Source organism: Panthera tigris, chromosome A2, assembly GCF_018350195.1.
Source record: "Panthera tigris isolate Pti1 chromosome A2, P.tigris_Pti1_mat1.1, whole genome shotgun sequence".
NCBI classification, from domain to species: domain Eukaryota; kingdom Metazoa; phylum Chordata; class Mammalia; order Carnivora; family Felidae; genus Panthera; species Panthera tigris.
The window spans coordinates 77,326,213-77,349,572 of NC_056661.1; the positions used below are offsets into that span (position 1 = coordinate 77,326,213).

At 39.3% G+C, this 23,360-nt stretch overlaps 1 long non-coding RNA gene across 2 annotated transcripts in view; it reads left to right on the top strand.

Moving 5' to 3' along the window:
- The window catches only part of LOC122233116, a 42,719-nt gene continuing 19,359 nt past the window's right edge, over window positions 1–23,360 (top strand). The window contains exons 1-3 of one of the 2 annotated variants that reach the window (XR_006210579.1): window positions 1–124; window positions 7,715–7,801; window positions 22,714–22,795. This is a non-coding gene — a long non-coding RNA (uncharacterized LOC122233116). Of the gene's footprint in view, window positions 125–7,714; window positions 7,802–22,713; window positions 22,796–23,360 lie in introns of those variants that run through there. The other variant, XR_006210578.1, reaches the window with a different exon arrangement.

The following is a 23,360-nucleotide window of genomic DNA, read 5'->3' on the forward strand; positions in this document are numbered from 1 at the left end:
TGAATTAAGCATACAACCAACACGGGCACGTGATAACCAGAATAAATGCTGCTGTTGGAAAAGGAACGAAGGAGGTTCTCATGAGTCACCGGTCCATAGCAATTCTGAAGTTCAGCTGGCACAGGTAGGCAGTCCCTTCACTGGGTCTCAAGGCCTGGGAATGATTTTCCATGGCTCTAGCTCCTGCTAGGAGCTAAGTCATTCTTTCCTTCTCATGAAAGGTAGCCTGTGTCTGCAGCCTCATGGTTGTTTCAGCCTACTTACTGATTATAGGAGTTTGTGGGTCCAAAGCCCTCTTTCATTTTATGCACTGGGATTAAGTAAACTCTTCTCTACCCTGGGCTTCTTCAAAGACTGATGAGAAACAATACTCCTAAACTTCAAGTTATGTTGTAACAGAGCCCCACAGTTTACTCTGTGGGGGTATGCCTATGACACAGAACTCTGGGATTCTCCAAGACTCTACTTCATTTAGGAAACCTTTCTGGCATCTTTTCTCCAATGTCATCGGGTTCAATTTTATTGCTAATGATTTCACCTTCAATAAGGGTGATGTTATTGATGTTATTTGTGCTAATAAAATGTGAGACTATATTTTAATGGCGTTGAGTAAATGCAAGTAGTATCAGTTAGGGACGTGTTCAGCTGTTCCAGAAAGGCTGCCACCAGTGGCATAAACAAAGAGAGTTTTACTCACAAAACGGGCTGTAGGCTGCACTCCATTAAGGCAGCAATGTCATGGCAGCAAGCTGCATGGAATAGCAGAGCTGCCAATTTCTTTATGTCCTACTACAAAATCTTGGAACAAATGTGAGCAGGCATTAACACTAATAATACCAATATTTTTACCACTTACCCTCTTCAAGATGCATGATATGTATGAGCATGTCAGGCTCACAGCACATCTGTGAGGTGGAATGATTGATGTCTTTTTGAAGTCATTCCTTTTCTTCTTCTCCAGGTCAAAAATTAGCTGTCATATTTCTAGGGCACGTGGCTTCGCCAAAACCCCTACTAGGTCTCCTTGGCTTATCAACGCATCAAGCAAATGGCTTATCAATGCATCAAGCAAACTTCTAAGAATTCTGGGATCTGATACTTGTGGGTCATGGAGAAACCAGTCCAGACTTTTCAAATCACATTAAAGGTCCCTGCTGTTCAGTATACTCTCAGAATGGACCCTTGGAAGGTGCTCCTGTATTAACGTTGTACTTCAGTTGGCAAGAAACTTGCCTCCTAGGAGGCACTGTAGCTTTCATATCTATTAGTAATTACCAATGAAGGGAAAGCCAAGGATTTTCTTTGTCTTCTTGTTGACATTTTCCAATGCATACTAAGTTAACAAGTTTCATTTTGTTTAATTCTTACCATCATATAACCACTGCAATATCATCACAGAACAATGGTGGCCCCGAATGTAGCATCATCAGTTCTGGAAACTTCAGACGTGGCTGTGGTAGCAGTTAGGGTGGATCCCATCCAGTTCTTGGCCACTTGGGTTTGTCTGCTTCTCTCCTCCCTGCTCCCCCCACCCCCCTCCTTTATCTCTTCCCCGCTCCCCCTGCCCCTGCCCCAGCCCCAGCCCCAGCCCCAGCCCCAGCAGCAGTGAGAATCTGGTTAGTCAGTGAGTCTCTAGCAGATATAGATAGAGGTCATTTCTCTGGATAATCTTTATGGTTGACTGTGGCCTGGGTAGCAGGATTGGTTTAGACAGAAGCACCTGGTTTTGGGGCCACTGAGCAGTGTCTGTGCCCTGCCTGAGAAAGGGGACAGTATGCTTTTCAAGCACTTCAAGGCTCCACTTCTCCCTGCGGACTGCTGTGTTTTGTCACTTTCATCCATTTATCAAAATAACCTAAACTTTATGCTAAAGAAAGTGGGCCTTGTATGTCCTTTGCAGTTTGAAAAACTGTCAAATCACCTAAAAAGATAAGGGTGGGATCTCAGAATCTGTACCTTTACTAACTAAGCAGTCCATGGTTCTGTTGACTGGGGAGAGGTATCAGACCATACTCTAAGAAACCCTGCCTTAGAACATTATAGCTCTTTGGACTTTCAAAGCACTGTGTTTAACCTGGTTATCAAAACTCTTTAAGTCTTTGTGAGTATACATTCAGAGCTATTTGAGATCTGGATCCTAGTCTCCAAGTTTTCATTACCTTTCAATGCTGGTTTTTCTTTTCCCAGAGCTCTCTTTACTTTTTGCATCATTCTATTGGGCATTTGACCAAACTTGTCAAATAAACTTTTCCTCAAATTGAATATATGAACATTTAAGAGCACTGACATGTTCAGTGCCCAAATATTTTATTATTTCTGGTAGGAGTTGGTTCTGTCTGTGGAAGATGAATAAACCAATGTTTTTTTGTTTTTTTTTTGTTTTTTTTTATTTTTTTATTTTTTGCACATAAGTAAATACATGTGCAAGGCAGCATGCTGAGTACCTGCCAGGGGGAATAAGAAGGTCAGGAGTGTAAATCATATTTCTGTCATCAAAAAAAGATAAACTTTTTATCTGATTAATTAAAATAAGCTGTGCTTTAAAAAATAAAAGGAAAGATAGCCATGAACTCAGGTAAAAGTTAGGCAATTAAGTATTTTTTCCCTAGGGCAGCAAGGAGTTAGACAAATACCATAATCTGTAAATTTTGTTCTAAAAAGTTGCTACTAATAAGATTATAAAACTTATCTTTAAAGCTTGCTTTGTGTACTGCTCTTATTCCTTTGTTCTTCAAAGCTGAAGGTTTTCTCTTTGTCTCTTAATATGAAATGAAAAGACATTTCCCCCCCATATTTTCTTCTTGCCATTTTAAAGCTGAGCTTTTTAAAAGTCTTTTATGTGTTAATTCTTTTTCTCTTCATCCTTTGTATAAAACCAGCTTTGAGATTGGGAATAATGTTGACTATTGTTAACCCAAGCTCAGTGGATTTAACTTCTCATAAAACCAAGCATTTTGAGGAGACTTTGAATTTTTATCTTGGAGTTCCTTGTCCAGACCATGGGCGGGGTTTTATCGAAATAATCCATAGCATGGTGGAGACCCTGTCTCTGGAAGGAACTGTCTGATTAGACCTTATAAGTTGATTTTTCTCGAAATCTAGGCATTGAGAGGGCCGGAGGTTGGATGATGGGAGAGCGAGACCATAGAAGTGCAGAATACCCAGGTTTACTTGAAGCCAACTGAGCAGAGGAAGGTTCTGTCTTGCAAGAGGTTGGCTCAGCAGGGCTCGGCTCTCAATTGTTATGGACTTAGTGAAAAATACACTCATGGGAGCCCACAGGAAGGATCCCTCTAGAATTCTAAGGGAACTAGTTCCTTTTTTTTTTATTAAGGAAAGGGTCTTGGGGGGTGCCTCCTTCACCTTTGTGTGTCCATTATTCTTCTTCACACTATTTGTGTTGTCATTAACCCCCTTAGGTAGCCCTTGCTCCCCTCCTAGACCATGTGTTCCTCACGGAAGGACTCATCTTTCTCATCTGTGCGTCATTACTATAGTGTCAGCCAGGTGCAAAGGACCCAGTACATATTGAATGAATGCAGTGTGTTTATGGAGTTTCGGCTGCCAATTTTTACAGAAGAACTCCCTATGTCACTTGAGTTTTATGCGTAATAGAAGCAATCTCTACTGGAGATTCTCTCTCTCTCTCTCTTTTTACAAACACCTATGTAATAAACTTTCGATTAATTCTTACCATTTTGTGATCAAATGAATTGGCTGGAAATCTTGCCACATTTTACAATCTTATTTGCACCCCAATACCACTTAAAAATCACTACCTAAGTCCCTTAACAAGAAGCACTACAGCTCAGTGATTAAGAGGGTGGCCCCTGGAGCCCGGCTGCCTGGGTTCCAAAATCCTACCTTGCTCTCTTTCTAGCAGCAGACCTTTGGACAAGCTACTTCCTCTCTTTGTTCCTCAGTTTCCTCAGCTGTAAAAAAAAGGCAGAGCATAACACCAACCTCATGGAGCTCTCACATGAATACAGTGTGGCAACACAGGTAAAAATGCTTAGAATAGTGCCTGGAACTCACTTAGCTGCGAGTCAATAAACATTAGCTTTTATTAGTAGTGATGTAAAAAAGTTTACAAAGTCTCTGCTTGCTTACTTAAAATTTTCACATTAGCCGTGTTGAAAGCAAAGAACAGGTGCACTCTATAAAGCACCATGTCAAGGTCAGACTTACTCAGGAGGATGAGGTCAAAATCTCTGATGGTGGTTGAGTGCAAGAGGGTGTTCAAGTGAACAGAGAGGCACAAGACTTGCCCTCAGTACAAATCGATAGCAAGATGACCAGAAAGCCATAGGATACCAGAGGGAACAAACTAACATTGGTTTAGTTCCTACCATACACCAGTACGATTCTCTGCACTTCACACTTGTTTTTCTCTCAAGCAAAACTAACAGTCCTGTGCGATACATGTTATTATTCCCATTTAACAGACAGCTAACTAAACTAATGCTTAGAAAGGTTAAGAAACTTGCCAAATATCACACCTATGTGGCAGAGCTAGGATTTGAACCCACGTCTGTCACATCCCACTCCCTCTGCTAATCTTTAGAAACATCTTTGGAAGAAGTGAAATAAATTAATCATGCCCTGCACGATATAGAACTGGATACTGTAGGACCATGAAATCTCAAGGTGGAAAAAAATCAATTTAAGAATATTATTTTGCTCGCTGTTGTATTTCTCAGAGTGTATAGCCTAAGTGTTCAATATTTGTGAAATGAGTAAGTTTATGAATGAATGAACAGAAGTGTGAATCCCTATGCTCCTACGATTAGACTGTTTAGTTTGGCTGAGGATCTCGGGGAAGTCTGGCTTACATCTTAAGCCATCGGATGTGCTTCCCTTTAGAGCTGTCATGGCAGGTGAAAGAGAAGGTTATTTCACATAACATTTGTCTCAAATTACTTGTAGGCCAGTACAAAAGCAGCCCACAAACGTAAGCAGTGGGAGTCATACGTAGTTTGAAACCCTTCTTTCCCACCCCGCAGGTGCCATCCTACAGCCTCTCTGTGTTAGAATCCTGTGTGCCCCATGGCAGGCACGTCTTCTGATTTATAACAATGTCAGCTCTCTAGACTGCTACGGATGATGGCGTAGGCTAGGTTCTGAGTATATTCCAATTCCCTTTTACCTCCAAAACACCTTTGTTAAAGTCTTTCCTTTAAATGTTTGTTGGTTTGTTTGTTTGTTTGTTTGTTGAGAGAGAGAGAGAGAGAGAGAGAGCCAGGAAGGGGAGGGGGGGTGCGGAGAGAGAGAATCCCAAGCAGGCTCCACGCTGTGAGCACAGAGCCTGATGCAGGGCTTGAACTCACAAACTGTGAGATCATGACCTGGGCAGAAACCAAGAGTCGGATGCTTAATGGACTGAACCACCCAGGCGCCCCCACCCCTTTTAAGGTTTTGATTCCCAGGTTTTACGTAGATAAACGACAGAGCTGATAAACACAACAAAACAAAATGGAATGATGGATACGGAACCAGGGATTGCACGACTGCAGTAAGGACAGAATATGTGAGAGTAAGCGGGGCGGGGGCGGTAAGGAAGGGCGAGGGGGCACTTGGAGGGTCTGTAAATGGAAGCTGACATTCTAGCAAAGGTGGGGAGTTGCTACTTGCATTCCTTTACGCCTGAACTTCTTGTCCCCAGCACGTGGTGTCCACTTGCCATAGGCTTCACAGCTGGAGGATGGATCAGCTGCTCCCTGCAATCAGGAGAGAAAATTCCATCCACAGAATTCACTCATTCTCCTGCCCTATAATGTTTACCCTCTGGCTGGTATTGCTAAAAGCACCTATTTTCTTTACAACCCAGTAGAACAGGTAGATTTTCCTCTGCCAGGCTTTGCTCGCTTGCTTCTCAGTTCATTCATCCACCTGTGGCTTTATTCACCCGCTCAACAAAAAATGATTGAGGGCCTCCATGTGCCAGACTCTGTTCTAGAGGTAAACCCCTGCTTCGGTGATGCTGGTGGGTGATTCTTGACTTCTGGGCTTGCAGCTACTACATCATGTGGGTCACTCCATCACCTTCTGTTTCTTTTTCATTGTCATTGGGCAGGTGTCTGCCTGCTTCTTCTCTCTAATTATGTACAGGGTAGAATTCAGTGCTTTGGGGATATGGATGACTGCAGTGAACAGACTCCTGAATGTGTCTATTATCTCGGTGAATCGTGCATATTTGTGTTTCAAAAGCTAGTTGATTCTAGAGCTAGATATTTTAAACAAAGCAAAAACAGTCCAGAAGGAGCTCAAGAGACAAAGTCATTGGGTGAGCCCCAAACCTGGGAGGAAATGCAGTTGGGCTATAGGCCTCCAAATGTGGAGCTAGACTGTTGTTGGCTGAGAGCCTCACTGTCTGTCTTCAGCTAGGAAGCGGTACAGCTGGGATGAGAATTCTCATAGTCAGATTCTTGGTCTAGTGTTTTTTTCTGCCAACTCATTGGCCTGGAAGGGCTGAGACCTTTTTGGACCTTTATTGTGTTTTGCTGCAGGAATCAAACACAAGGTAGGTTTCTTAGGCAGTTATAGAAGGGGCTGTGACAGTAGGGTAGGGTGGGAGGCAGGGAGACCTGGCAGGAGGGAGGACACTGGAGCGGCAGGAGAGTGGGTCTGAGAGATGCTCTGTTTCCTTCCATTTTGTTCTGGGCAGGCCTTAGTAAGGATGTCTGGTCCTGAGTGCTAGTGAAGTTCATGTACTGGCAGTGGCCATGAGGGGGTAGGGGCACCCTGGAGAGGTTCCTGATAGTCCATGGGAAGTAGGTATGTGTGCGTGTGTGCTTGTGTGCGTGTGTGTGTGTGTGTGTGTGTGTGTGTGTATGTGTGTGTGTGACAGAGAGAGAGAGAGAGAGGGAGAAAGAGAGGATCCCAGTAAGGGAGTGTGATATTTATTCTGATTGCCTATTCAAATCATTTTCAAATGACTCAAATCATGGGGCATTTTCCTTAAAAATAAAAGTAGGTCCTAAAATTAATACTAATAACATTAATAATAAAATCAGATCCAAAATTTGATGTCCATTATTTTAAAAAATCTTTCTAAATATGTTTCTTTCATTTGAGAAGTTGGCTTTGGTCTCTGAATTCTGGAAGATGTAGTGGAGTATTAAAGATGGTCTGGAATGGCACCTTCATGGGTATGATTTTTTTTTTATTTGAGTGTAGATGACACATGATACTACACTAGTTTCAGGTATACAACATAGTGATTTGACAACTCTATACGTTGTGTTATGCTCACCACAAGCATACTTACCATCTGTCACTACACAACACTATTACAGTACCATTGACTATGTTCCCTATGCTGTGCTTTTTATCACGGTGACTTATTCATTCCACAACTGGAAGCCTGTGTCTCCCTCTCCCCTTCACCCATTTTGCCCATCCTCCCATCCCCCTCCCCTCTGGCAGCCACCATTTTGTTTTCTGTATTTATTGGTGTGAGTTTTTAAATATGTTTATTTATTTAAGAGAGAGAGAGACAGAGTGAGCGAGCATGAGTGTGAGCAGGAGAGGGGTGGAGAGAGAAGGAGAGAGAGAATCCCAGGCAGGCACTGTGCTGTCAGCGCAGAGCCCAATGTGGGGCTGGAACTCATGAACTATGAGATCATGACCTGAGCTGAAATCAAGAGTTGGGCATTTAACCAAGTGAAACACCCAGGCGTTCCTTATTGGTGTGATTTTTTTATTCATTTCACAGACTGAACATTCTGGCAGGAGAAACCTGAAATGCACAGTGAAATGAATTTTTCTAGTCAATGTGGAGGAGAGAGCAAGGCAGAATGGGGTGAGTACAGAGAGTAAAAGGTTTGGAAGCTGAGTTCATAGCACAACTACCAACACACTGTGAGGATGTTAGCAAATCAGGATTCTTTCTATTTCATAACTTCATGATGCAGGTTAAAGTTTTACATGGATTCCATACAATCAGAATCCTTTCTGCATGAGCCATTGAGAAAAGAGGGCTTCCGATGGAATTATTCGGGCAGACATTGTTTATCTTTTAAGTCAGTGATGGAAAATGATGATCGGAACCCCAGGATCATGTGGCTGAGGTTCAGAAATGCAATTCATTCACCATGAGGACATTTTGAAACTGAACATTGCCCAGGTTTGGTTCTTCTGTTTTGGTCACTTTTTAGTTAAAGTGTTTGGTAAGCAATGTTTATCTTAGTTATGGCAAGGCTAATGTCTGAATAGGGATATCACTAGAAAATTAATGCATAAGGTTTTTCTGTTTCTAATATAAAGGAGAGTCATCTATTAACATAAACTATGGTTTGAAGATAGGGACCAGCACATGGAAAAACTATTGTGAGCCTAGGATTCTGTTGTGGAATATGGTATTTGTTATGGTGAAAGATGATTGTCAAAATTCCAACATTCTTATTGAGTGGCGCTGATGGCTAAAAGGAGAGAGATATTTTGGTTGAAATTCATGATTGCTCTTGAAAATAGAAGTGTAAATAGGATTCTGATGAATTACTTTGCTAACTGATCTTTGTTAAACAAAGTAATGTATTATAAATGGAAAAACTAGTCTGTATTTTTTCTTTTAAATGTTTATTTTGAGAGAGAGTGCAAGTGGGGGAGGGTCAGAGAGAGAAGGAGAGAGGATCCCAAGCAGGCTCCACACTGTCAGCACAGAGCCTGAGGCAGGACTTGATCCCATGAACTGTGAAATCATGACTTGAGCTGAAATCAAGAATCAGATTCTTAACTGACTAAGCCACCCAGGCACCCCAAAACTAGCCTGTCTTCTTAAATTTTTTTAAAGGTTTATTCATTTTTGAGAGATAGAGTGCAAGTGGGGGCAGGGCAGAGAGAGAGGGAGAGAGAGGGAGACACAGAATCCAAAGCAGGCTCCAGGCTCTGAACTGTCAGCACAGAGTCTGACATGGGGATGGAACTCAAGAACCGTGAGATCATGACCTGAGCCGAAGTCAGATGCTTAACCAACTGAGCCACCCAGCCACCCCAAAACTAGTCTTTCTTCTTAGGAAAACTGTTATTTAAGAAAACCTTGCTTATAAAGGGCTCCTGGAAATTCCACAGAAGATCCTCTTTTCTGTAGATTTGTTCATTTTCTCACTACACATAGATATTTTTCTAATGTTTTAATTTGATGTTTTCTAACTCCAACTTGACTCCCTCAAATACTTACAGTAAGTCTTTTCTTGTATGATCATGTTTTAAAAAAGATGCATTTAAGACTTCTAATATAGATCCATTCTTATCGTGATGGGCATGTAAGCTGTTTCTACCTTTTCTGGAGAGCAAATTGGTAATAAATACTCAGAACCTTAATCTGCTCATACCCTTTGGGTCAGTAATTTCACACTTGGAATTTTGTTCTAATACAATAATCAGAGATGAAAGACTAAACTGGTGTTCAGAGGTGTTCATGCAACAACATACACAAGGAAATTGGAAATGAAGAATGTCCAGTGGTGGGAGAATAATTGTGTTACAATATACCTACACAATGAAATTTTATGTAGTTGTTAAAGTCATGTTTTTATAGCTCATTTAGTGCTCTGATGTTAAATGAAAAAGAGAAGGAATATATAACATAGAAGATATATTTCTAGTTTTCTTTTAATCAAATAGCTCAAAATACTTTGAGGTATGATTTACATACAATAAGATTTTCCATGTTCAGGTACACACTTTGGTTAGTTTTGTCAAATGTGTAAAGTCATTCAATAACTACTGCAACCAAGACATAGAGTCCACCACCCCAAAAAGTTCCTCTTGCCTTTGTAGTCAATACTTTCCCTCTACTCTTGGTCTTTGGCGAGCTATAGTTTTGCATTTTCCAGAATGTCAGATAAATGGAATCGTGCAGTGTGTTGTCCTTGCATCTGGCTTCCTTCACCTCTGAGATTCATTTGTATTTTGTGCATCAGTATTTCACTCCTTTTATTGTGGAGCACTGCTAGATTGGTATAGGCATTTGAGTTGTTTCCAGTTTCAGACGATTGTGAACCATTGAGTAGAGGATGTAACATTTTTATTTCTCTTGGGTAGACATCGTGGGAGGATTACTGGGTCTTATGGTGAGTGTAAGTTTAAGAAATTGCTAATCTCTTTTTCAAAGTGTTGTACCATTTTGCATTCCTACTAGCAATGAGAGCTCCAACTGGTTTGCATCCTCTATACTCATAGAATTGCCTGTTTTCAAATTTCAGCCATTCTAATAGGTGTGTAATGGTATCTCATTTTCCTAGTAATTAATGTTAAGTATATTTTCATGTCCTTCTAAGCCATCTTACATTTTCTCTAGTGAGATCTCTATTTAAATCTTTTAAAATTGGAGTTGTCATATTACTGAGTTTTGAAGAGTTCTTTATATATGCTATATACAATTCCTTTGTCAGATATGTGATGTGCAAATATTTTACCCAGTTTATAGCTTGTCTTTTCAGTTTCCTAATGGTGTCTTTTAATGAGCAAAAGTTTTCAATTTACCAACTTAGCTATTTTTAATTTTATGGTTAATGATTTTTTGTAATAAACTTCTCAGTTGGAATAATTTTAGGTTTATAAATGAAATTGTGAAAATAACACAAAAAGTTCACATACACTCAACCCACTTTCCCTCTTATTAATGTAAATATGGTTCATTTGTGACAACCAGTGAATATGGTTTATCATTGTGCCTTATCTATGAAGTCTTTGCCCCCAAATCACAATTTAGGTGATTAAATCTATACAATTTAGCTTTTAGGCTTCTGTGATACATTTTCAATTAATTTTTGTGTATGATCTGAAGTGAAGTTGAGATTTATGTTGGTTTTTTTTTCTTTTTGCTGTATGGGCATTCAGTTTTTCTGAATACATCTTTTATTAATATATAATATATTAATATACTTTTATTATATATATAAAATAAAATGTATATATAATATACAAATATATACCAATATAAAACAGCCTGGCTCTGTTGTGGTTCCTCTTTTTCCATGTGGTCTAGTCCAAAAGCTGAAAATCCTATGCTTTCTACTTCCACATCCACCCTTAAAATAAACCCCCATTACTTAAGACAACTTGATTGGGTCTCTGCTTCTTGCAACCTAAAAGAAACTAGCAACCCTAACACAGTCCAAAAAAAATTATTTTTTTTCATCTTTAATTCCAGTGCATTTTTATTAGCATCCCATTGGGAAGTTCTATTTCTTCTATTTTCTGGCTTTATGGGGATGAATGACTAAAAATCATGTTCTGGGCCCAAAACTTCTCCTCCAGGGTCTGGTCTCCATGAGTGAAACGAGAGCTATCTATGTCTTTATTATAACATTCTATTTTTCTGATAGTTTTAAACACATTGTCAAGATCAAGGGAAAACATATTAGTATGTTAACCAATTATTCATTTTAAAATTTATTTTTCATATTATCCCAGCTCAAAGACCAGAGTTCTGAGAACAAGAAATTCTGATTTGGGGTCGAGAGAGAGGGTTGCAAGTAGAAATTTTCTGAACAGGGGCACCAGGGCGCCTTAGTCATTTAAGCACCTGACTCTTGGTTTCAGCTCAGTTCATGACTCTTGGTTTCAGCTCAGGTGGTGAGATAGGGCCCTGCATGGGACTCTGCTTGAGGGTGGAGCCTGTGTGGGAATCTCTCTGTCCCTCTGCCCTCTCAAAAAACAAAAAACAAAAGAAGAAATTTTCTGAACACAGGCCAAGACTTGTGTTTGTGAAACTGGTTATCAAAGATGGTAAAAGAGTTACTGAAGCTTGGTTTTGCATACTGGAGACAGCAGGTGATGGACTAAGGAGTCAGAGTGCTTGGGTTTAAAGGCCATCTCCATAACTTTCTGAGCCGTGTGACCTTGAGCAATGACAAAGCCTCCATAAGCCTCAATTCCTTCTTCTGCACACAGGGGTGATTGGGAGGCTCCTATCAGGTACTGTGCTTGTAACACAGGAAGTGCTCAGTAGCTGTCAGTTCATCTCTTTGCTCCTTATATTCTTAGCACTCCTGTCAGGGGGCCTGGAGGCCTTTTCAGGCTAATTGTTCACCGGCCTTTCAGGCTAATTGTGATGAAGGCTTCCTGTTTCACTGAGCCCTTGAGCCACCCCATCTGTTCAGCCATTTCTGTTGCCCTGTGTGGGTTCTCTCCTCCTTTTTAAGATCCTTAATTAGTTTTGGGTGATAGAATGATCACACCACCTGAGCATCAGTTATTAGCAATAAGTGTGGCTCCTCTGAATAGCTAGGGTATCCTAATTATTCCCACATAAAGGTAGTTTTCTGCAGCTCTGATTACCTGCTAAATTCTACCAATGCATATTTTAAAACGTTGTTTTGTTATTTGGAAATCATTTGCTTCAGATTCATCCAATCCATCCAGAAACACCTGCAATAACATTGAGATAAAATTCTTTTGTTTTACTTTTTGTTCACTTTTTAATGCCAGTGCTTTTTTTTTTTTTTTTTTTAGGCATCCCTTTGGGAAGTTCTATTTCTTCCATCTTCTGGCTCATGTTTCCTAAATAGACAATTAATTGTTAATAGTTGCTGTCTCTGGGAGGTTGTTGCACTCTTCCAGGCATTAGTGTTGTCATGCCAGGCCTGGGGTGTTCATTCTTTCACTGACTTTTGTTCCAGGTCCACATGACAAAGGCAACAGGATAAAGAAGGTACTGACTTGAAACAGCTAGAAATTCAATTCAACTAGGACTAGGTTAGCACCTGCTGGGGGCAGTGGGCACAGCGTTTAGGGCAGGAGAAACAGAAATGAACCACAAGTGAGCAAAATGGGCTGGGTATAAGAGAAAAAAAACCTATTTCCAGCACTACAGTCAAGTTTTCATTGCTTTTGTTTGAACTATGGGGTAAATGTGTAACATACTACAAACCCATATTATTTCGGCTGCTTATTTTATTTTATTATTATTTTTTAATGTTTATTTATTTATTTAGAGTGTGTGTGTGTGTGTGTGTGTGTGGAGGGGGAGGAGCAGAGAGAGAGGGGAGAGAGAATCCCAAGCAAGCTCTGTGCTGGCAGTGCAGAGCCCGACCTGGGGCTTGAACCCACAAATGGCAAAATCATGACCAGAGCTGAAACTAAGAGTTGGTCACTCAACTAACTGAGCCACTCAGGCTCCCCTTGGCTGCTTATTTTAATTTCACATTGGGTCTCAGTATTAGCAATACCATAGGGAGTGGTGTACATGCGTAATCTAAGGAGGGTACAGCTTTTAGATCTGGCTGATTTTTTTTCTTTATAACATTTTGTACAACAGCAATATTTCATAATAAGTTAATTAGAAACACAAATTTGAAGATTGTAATTGGGAGGAAATCTGGTAAGGAGTCATTGCAGTTGGCCAGGAGATGTGAAAATGACAGAAATTAGTGTGGAGGCGGGAAATGAGATGAGGACAGATCTAGGATTTTTTTTTTAAATGCCTTTTGTTGTTTAATTAACATTCTATAAAGATAACTTTTTTTGGTGCATAGTGCTGTGAGTTTTAATGAATGTATAGACTCGTGTAAGCACCACCCCAATCCTAATACAGAACAGCTCAGTCACTGGGGCACGTGGGTGGCTTAGTCAGTTAAGCATCCCACTCTTGGTTTCGACCCAGGTCATGATCTCACATTTCTTGAGTTGGAGCCCCACGTGGGGCTCTGCGCACTACTAACTTCCTAGAACCTGCTTGGGATTCTCCCTCTCTCCCTCTCTGTCTGCCCCTCCCCCACTCACACTCGCTGTCTGTCCCAAAATAAATAAATAAACTTTAGAAAAAAAGAGAACGGTTCCATCACCTCCCAGAATTCCCTCATGTTGTCACCCCCTCCCCCATCGCTGAGGCCTGACAACCACCTACCTCCATCTTTAATATCATATAAATGGACATTTATTGTCGTTAACTTTCTGAGACTGATTTCTTTCATTCAGCATAATACCTTTAGAACACATCATTTTCTTAGTGTTTCACTGTATCGATATACCAGGGTTTGTTTTACCATTCATTTCCTGAAGGACATTTGTGTTGTTCTGTTTTTGTCAGTTATGACTAGAGCTGCTATAAACATTTGTGTACATGTTTTTATATAAACATAAGTTTTCACCTCTCTAGAGTAAATACCTAGGAGTGGGATTAATGGGTCACATGATAAGCGTCTGGTTTTAACTTTACAGGAAACTGCCAAACTATTTTCCAAAGTGGATGTAACATTTTGCATTCCCACCAGCAATGCATGCACGTTGCAGTCACTCTTAGTCCTTGCAAGTATTAGGTATTGTCTTTAAAAAATATGTATTTCAGGAGTGCTTGGGTGGCCCAGTAGTTGAGTGTCTGACTTTGGCTCAGGTCATGATTTCATGGTTTGTGAGTTCGAGCCCCATGTCGGGCCCTGTGCTGACAGCTCAGAGCCTGGAGCCTGCTTTGGATTCTGTGTCTCCCTCTCTCTCTCTCTGCCCCTCCCCTGCTCACACTCTGTCTCTCTCTCTCTCCCTCAAAATTAAATAAACATTAAAAAAATAATTTCATTAGGTGTGTAGTAGTATCTCATTGCGGTTTTAATCTGCATTTCCCTAAAGCCTAGCATTGTTGAGCATCTTTTCGTGTACTTAAATATATGATATTCTGGATACAAGACCTTTGCTGGATATATGAGTTGGGAATATTTTTTCCCAGTCCATAGCTTGTCTTTTTGTTCTTTTAACAGTGTCTTTTAACAGCAAAAGTTTTGATATTGATGAAGCCCAATTTATTGATTTTTTTTCTTTTAAGTAAGTCCAAAATTATAAACCTTATAACTTCAGACATAAATTTGTACTCTTTATTCATTCATTTGCTATTCTATACTAGCATCTGAATGTTTTCAGGTTGTTGCTTATGGTTGCACAACTTGTACACTGCACAATTCTAGGAGGCATGATTTATGTGGACTATAGTGTGAATGGTAACCCTCAAAGCTGTGAAGTGTACAACTTGTACAAACATGTATTATCTCTGTGAGGGTCTTCTCTACTGCATATATTGCTGTCATTGCTGTGGTTCTGTTTTACTTTTCTTGCCATTTATTATGTGGAGTGTATATTGAAGCTAAATTTAAGAAGCTCCTGTTTATGAACCATGTAAAGCTAATTTGTTCTCATTGATTCTCAACCAGCTGATGGCTTATCCTTGGGGTTTCAGCAACATCAGGCTTTCAAGTTTGTTTCCTTAGCTGACTCTATTAATTTGCATTTATGGAAATTGGAAACTCCCTGCAGCCAGCCAGTGTTAACTAGACAGCCATGGTTTTGAAAAATCACATCTAAACAAAGGACTAAAAATTTAAGATTTGTAGCATCATCTGGATTTGCAAAAAAAAAAAAAAAAAAAAAAAAAAAAAAAAAAAAAAAAAAAGCAACAATATAAAAAGCAGGAAAAAAAGCAACAGAATATGAAAACAAAAATGCTATTTGCAGGGACTATTTTGGCTCCAAGTATCTCACTATTAACTCTGAGTAGCTCTGGGCTGGTGCGTGACTTCCCTCTGACAACATGAATGTACCATTCAGTGTCACAAGACGCTTATATTCTAAATACTTGGTCCCGCTAAAGATGGGATCACAAACTATTAACTGATCAACAGTTAGTGTTGTAGCAGAACCAGCAAAAATTCAACAAAACAGACCTGTTCTGAGTGTGCTCCTATATCATTGTCTTCATCGTTACCATGGGCTCTACAATGCTGCACTGTGAGGCGAGGATAGGGAAGGATGAGCAAATATCCTGCTTTTGAGTTGTTTTTGTTCAAAATCAGGCAGATTATGTTTTTAGGTAGAGGAGACACATAATAAGATTGTATCTTGGGAATGAGCGTAAGTGAAATAGGGAAACTGGTAAAGAGGGCATCTTGGGAAGTGTGGACTTTGAAGGCTGAAGGTTTGGGAGGAGGGGGTGTGTCATATCACAGGTAGGTGAAAAGATTACTTAAGAAGGGATCTCTGCTTGGAGTGTCCAAAGAAATGATTTGAGAGATGAGAGTAGGAACTTATTTACTGAGGGGCTATTGATCCCACTCTAGGAAATGACAGTATACACAAAGGTATTTTGTTTTGTAAGTAAGCCCATGAAGGTATTCCAGGGAAGGCTATCGTGCCTGGTGTCTTCACCTATCAGGCCTCTTCATAATAAGCTACAGTAGGATTTCAGAAAGCGTCCCGTTTTTCACCACTAAAAATGGTGAAAATTTTATGATATTAGCTGTAGGCTTTTATTTTTTATTTTTTGCTTGTTTTACAAATGTCCTTTATCAAGTTGATGAAGTCTCCCTGGATTCGTAGTTTGCAGAGAGGATTTTTTATTTTTTGTGAATGGGTGTTAGGTTTTGCCAAATGCTTTCTCTGCATCTGTTGTTAAGATCGTATGATTTTTCTTCTTTAGCCTGTTGTGATGGATTACACTAATAGATTTTTGAATATTGAAGCAGTCTTGCATACTTGCACTAAATCCCTCTTGGTTATGGGTATATAATTCTTTTTACACATTGCTGGATTTGATTTGCTAACATTTTATTGAGAATTTTGTGTCTATGTAAATGGAAGATACTGGTCTCCCGTTTTCCTTTCTTACAATGTCTTTCTCTTGTTTTGTCAATGCTGGCCTCCTAGAATGAGGAAGTTTTCCCTCTGCTTTTATTTTCAGGAAAAGATTATAGGACATTAGCATCATTTTTTCCTTTAAATGTTTGGTAGAATTCATCAGTGAAACCATTTGGGCCTAATGCTTTCTTTTTGGAAGCTTATTAAATCTTGATTATATTTATTTAGTAAATATAAGCCTGTCAAGATTATCTATTTTTCCTTGTGTGGGTTTTAGTAGTGTGTGTTTTATTTTTTTAAGTTTTTTAAAATGTTCATTTATTTATGAGAGAGAGAGAGAGACAGAGTGGGAGCAGGTGAGGGGCAGAGAGAGAGGGAGACACAGAATCTGAAGCAGGCTCCAGGCTCTGAGCTGTCAGCACAGAGCCTGACATGGGGCTCGAACTACGGACCGGGAGATCATGACCTGAGCCAAAGTCAAACGCTTACTAACTAAGCCACCCAGGTGCCCCAGAGTGTGTGTCTTTTATAGAATTGGTCTATTTCACCTAAGTTATGAAATTTGGGGGCATAGAGTCATTCATGATATTTTTTATTATCCTTTTGATGATCATGGAATCAGTAGCGGTTACCTCTTTTTCATTTAAGATATTAGCCATTTGTGCCTTCTTTTTTTTCTTGGATAGCGTAGCTAGGGGTCTATTACCTTTATTGATCTTTCAAAGAACCATCTTTTGATCTCTCTGTTGATTTCCTCCAATAATTTCCTATCTTTTATTTTATTGATATCTATTCTCATTTTTTGTTATTTCTTTTCTTCTGCTTGCTTCAGCCTCCATTTATACCTCCTCCTCTATTATCCTAAGGTGAAAGTTTAGGCTACTAATTTGAGATCTTTCTCCTTTTCTATTTTTTTAAAGTTTATTTATTTTGAGAGAGAGAGCATGTACGTGAGCAGGGGAGGGGCAGGGAGGGGGGGAGACACAGAATCCGAAGCAGGCTCCAGGCTCAGCACAGAACCCAATGCAGGGGCTTGATCTCATGACCATGAGATCATGACCTGAGTGGAAACTAAGAGTTGGATGCTCAACCGACTGAGCACCCAGACACCCCAAGATCTTTCCCCTTTTCTAATAAATGCATTCAATGCTATAAGTTTTACTCTAAGTAATGCTTTCACTGCCTCCCACACATTTTGATAGGATGTATTTTCATTTAGTCCAAACTACTTTTAAATTTCTCTCAAGATTCCTTCTCTGATGTGTTATTTAGAAGTATGTTGTTTAATCTCCAAATATTTGGGGATTTTTCCAGCTATCTTTTGGTTATTGATTTCCAGTTCAATTCCAGTGTGGCCTGACAGCACACTTTGTATGATTTCTGTTCTTCTAAATTTGTTAAGATGTGTTTTATGGCCCAGAATGTGGTCTGGGGTGGTGAATGTTCTGTGTGAACTTGAGAAACATGTTTATTCAACTACTTTTGGATGAAGTACTCCATACATATCAGTTAGATCTAGTTGATTGATGCTACTGTTTAGTTCAGCTGTATCCTTAACTATATATCCTGGATCTGTCAATCACTGACAGGTGTTGAAGTCTCCACTATAATAATGGATTTTTCTCTTTCTCCTTGAAGTTCTAAAAGTTTTTCCATCAAGTATTTTCATTCTCTGTTGTTGGGAATAGACAAGTTAGTGATTGTTATGTCTTCTTACAGAACTGACCCCTTTGTCATTGTATAATGACTCTCTTTTATCTCTCTGAATTTTCCCTGTTTGAAAAGTCTGCTTTGTATGAAATTAATATAATTATTCCAGCTTTCTTTTGATTAGTATTAGCATGATATATCTTTCTTCATCCTTTTGATTTTAATCTATCTGTATCTTTATATTTCAAGTGAATTTCTTATGTAGTTGGATATAGTGGATTTCTTATATAGTTCTTATATAGTTGGATCTTGTTTTGGGACCTCCTCTGACAATCTGTGAGTTTTAATTGGTATATCGAGACTATTCACATATCATGTAAGTATTGATATTGTTGGATTAATATCTACCATGTTCGTAACTTTTTTCTATTCACTGCACTTTGCGTCTTTTCAATCTTCCCCCCTTTTCTGCCTTCTGTGATTTTATTTTTTTTTTAATTTTTTTTTTAACGTTTTATTTATTTTTGAGACAGAGAGAGACAGAGCATGAACGGGGGAGGGTCAGAGAGAGGGAGACACAGAATCTGAAACAGGCTCCAGGCTCTGAGCTGTCAGCACAGAGCCCGATGCGGGGCTCGAACCCATGGACCGTGAGATCATGACCTGAGCCGAAGTCGGCTGCTCAACCGACTGAGCCACCCAGGCGCCCCTGCCTTCTGTGATTTTAATTCAGCAGTTGGCATATTCCACTTTCTTCTCTCAGCTTATTAATTATACTTTTCTATTTTAAAAAGCTGTAGTGGTTTCCCCTTTGTTTGCATTACACATTTATAACTAATCAAAGTCCACTTTCAAATAACACTATACTGCTTCACAGGTAGTGCAGATACCTTATAACAGTGTTCCCAATTCCTCCCTCCCATCCCTTCTAACATTGATGTCATCTACCTCACTTATCCATGTGCTATGATCACTCAATATATTGCTGCTGTTATCACTTTAAACAAATGGTTATCTATTAGATTGATTAGGAATGAGAAAAATAAAAGACTTTATTTTACCTTCCTTTATTCCTACTCAAATACTCTTATTTTTTTAATATAGATCTGAATTCTGATCTATAATCTATATCATATTCCTTTTTTCTGAAGACTTTCTTTTGAGAGAGACAGGGTGCAAATGAACAAGGGGCAAAGAGAGGGAGAGGGAAAGAAAGAATCCCATGAAAGGTAGAGAGAGAGAGGGAGAAAGAAAGGGGGGGGGGATCACCCAAAGCTTGGCCTGTACTCACCTGCAGTGGGGCTTGAGCTCACCCGATGTGGGACTTGAACTCATGAATGGTGAGATCATGACCTGAGCTAAAGTCAGATGTTTAACCACTGAGCCACCCAGGTGCCCTCAAAAGACCCTCTTTTCAAATTTCTTGCAAGGCAGGTCTACTAGTGATAAAGTCCCTCCATTTTTGTCTGACAAAGTATTTCTTGTTTTTTTTTTAGAATGGGAGGTATTGTAAAATTCAGATGCCTTTGGGAAGAGTAACACCTCCATGCCTAACATCTCTTTTTTTAAATGTTTATGTATTTATTTTGAAGGGGGGAGGGGAGAGAGAGAGAGAGAGAGAGAGAGAGAGAATCCCAGGCAGACTCTGTGCTGTCAGCATGGAGCCTGATGCGGGGCTCAATCTCATGAACCATGAGTTCATGACTTGTACAGAAATCAAGAGTCAGATGCTCAACCAACTGAGCCACCCAGGCACCCCAGAAAGTCTTTATTTTTTCTTCAGTTTTGAAATATAATTTTGCTGGATACAGAATTCTCCTTTGGTGCTTTTTGTCCTTTCAACACTTTAAATATTTCATTACAAAACGGGCTCCTGGGTGGTTCAGCTGGTTGAGTATCTGACTGGGGTCATGATCTTGTGGTTTGTGAGTCTAAGCCCCATGTCAGTCTCTATGCTGACAGCTCAGAGCATGAGACTGTTTGCATTCTGTGTCTCCCTCTCTCTCTGCCCATCCACCACTTGTGTTCTCATGCTCTCTTTCTCTTTCTCTCTCTCTCTCAAAAATAAATAAATAAACATTAAATATTTCACTACACTGTCTCTTTGCTTGTATAGTTTCTGAAGAGATATCCTATATAATTCTTATCTTTTTTCCTCTATAGATAAGGTGGGTTTTTTTTTTACTTTATTACAATTTTCATTTCTCTGTTTACATTACCCCTCTGTTCTTGGATGTTGTCTACTTTTTCCATTAGAATCCTTGACATATTAATCATAATTAAACCCCCTATCTTTAAATTCCAAAATCTGTGTCATCTTTAATTCAGGCTCTGATGCTTATTTTGTCTTCCTATACTGTTTTCTTCTGGCCTTTTAGTGTGCCTTGTAATTTTGGTATGTTAACAGACATGGTATGTCTGTTAATAGGAAGTGAAATAATCAGGCTTTTAGAATGAGTTTTTATGTTAATTTGGCTAGGATCCTGTCTGTGTTTAGCTCTCTGTAGCTATAGTTTCCAGAAGCTTGTTTCTTTGTTCCCCTTGTTGTCTTTGGGTTTCCCTAAGAATTTTTTCATAAAAAACAGAATTCGTGTCTTATGTTTCTCTCAGTTGTAATCTACTTTTATTATACTAGAGCCCAGTTGATGTGGTGGCAGGACAGAGAGCAGGAATATTTTATAATCTTATATTAAATCTCAATTTTTTTGGTGGTTTGAGTTTCTAGGTTATGACCTTCTGAAACATTTCTTAGCCTTTTTTCTCCTCTTATATGAGATAGGAAGGCTAGAGGGGACTGGAGTTTTCTAATTGTCCTCCCACCAGGCTGGCTAAGCCTCTGGTAGTTTCCTTGATGGCTGGCCTTTCTTATGGAAAAAATCTGGATATAGTTCAAAATGTTTACTTTTTCCTTCCCTGAGCCTGAAGGATAGATAAATTTTTCTCCAATCTTTACCTTGAAAGTGTGATGGGCTTCTAGAGATAAAACCCATAAAAGTGGGGAAGTTCCCTAAGACTGAGCCCTTGGGGGTTTTATGTCTGAAATTAGTTCACACTCACCTCCAGGAGTACATCAATTATGGTTTAAAGGTTCCTACCAGTTACTAGCACCAGTGGCTTCTGCTCCCAGTAAGCTAATCTCAACCTTGGTTCTCTATTCTCCTGTCTCTCTAGCATTGGGGTGGTACTTTGTGACCTCAGTTTTCTGATGGAATCTAAGAAGTCATTAATTTTCAGTTTGTTCAGTTTTTATCTTGTTGTGAGGATGAAAGTGATGACTTCAAAATTCTTTGCATGTTGGAACTGGGAACCTTCTCAGACTGTCATGGGATATATATTTTAGGACATGAATAGGTCAAAAAGCAAACCTCCTTTGTGTGAATCCCAGGTAATGTAGTACACTATGGCCTCCAACTCTGTGCTTTCTGTCACTTTTTTAAAAAAGTAAACAATTAGCGAACAGAAAGAAAATAAAGTAAGAATAAATTTCACAAAAGAAAAAATTGACAAAATGGTAAAAAACAAAGTGTAGTTTTAAAATAAATTTCATAGCCCTTCCTTGGAAATATTCAAGTAAACAGTAGTATACAGGTGTCCTGTGCAAAGGAAGTGACTAAGAGGACTACTCTTTCAAGGGCATCTTATGACATTGAGCAGGATGAACTTTGGAAATAACCTAAGAACCTACAGAGGAGTCAGCAGACTATAACTGACCTGCCGTATCTTGCATGCCATCTGTTTTCACACGGTCCACAGGCTGAATGATTTCTGTATTTCTATATGATTGGGAAATAAAAAAAAGAATATTTCATGACACATGAAAATTACATGAAATTCAAATTTCACTGTCACAAATAATGTTTTCTTGGAACTTAGCCATACTCATTTGTTTTTAAAATGGCAGTATTGAGTAGTTGCCCTGTAAGACTGTATATGGCACTCTCATCACTTTGGACTAACGCTTGGGATACTGCAAATTGCAGTGATGTAGTTTTAATTCAACAGCATTTCAAATGTCACGTGATAACATCCCTCCCTTTTTCCCTTCCTTCCTCCCTCCCACCTACCTTCCGTTCTTCTTTTCTTTTGTTTGTTTCTTCCTTCCTTTTCTCCTTTCCTTCCTTCTTTCTTTCTCTTCCCCTCATTTATTTATTTACATTTACAGTAAATATCTATTAAGTCAAAACAAGAAAGGAAAAGTGGGCTTTGAATCATACTCTTAAGACACAATGGAGGGGATGCCTGGGTGGCTCAGTTGGTTAAGTGTCTGATTCTTGATCTCGACTCAGGTCTAGATCTCAGGGTCATGAGTAAAAGACATGATGGAGTATGGATTATTTTGTTAGAATTAGATGGCAAAGCATTCTACTTATTGTGCAATGAGGTAGTTATGCTAAAAGAATACAACATATGTCAGCCATATTAATCATCACAATATTCCTAGCTCACAGAAAAGCAATGGTTAGAAAAATTAGAAAAATGTAAAACAATGTCTCATTGCAGAAGAATTTCTTCCAAAAATAAAACAATAAAAACGAGCCTGTGCCCTAAGAACCCGAGTGACCCACTTGTTAGCCAAGCAAGAGAAGCTGTTTACTAATGGTGAGTTAACAAAATCCTGATTGATTGCAGCAGACAAAGAAATGTGTCCAGAGAAAATAAACTGGTTGAGACTTTTAGCCTTTCAGTGAAACGTAATGAATGTAAAGTGTTTAAAGCCTGTGGTTATTTATTGTGTTATTCATTAGCAGGTACTTTGCCAAAAATATCTGAATCTATCATGTGTAGCTCAATCCAGTAGCTCCGTTGGTGAACTCATTTGCTCCCATGGATGTAACTATAGTTGGGTCCATGAATTTTTGCCAGAAAAAGAAACTGAACATCTTGACTTGTGCCACACAGCAGTTAAATGGCAGTGGTAAAATTTTATTGTGAGTTTTTGAGCTCAGGGCTAAGATTGAAATTTTTTGCAATAATAACTGCCTTTAGCCTCTACTATGGAACACTGAGGGGCTCTGAAAATTGGTTTCTGCTACATTCTTGGTGCCTCTTAATCAATTCAAACTAACATCATAAGGCTAAACAACACTCATATGAGAAAACTTACACTGCTGTAAGTCATTTTGACAACTTACATTGAGTCTCAGCCT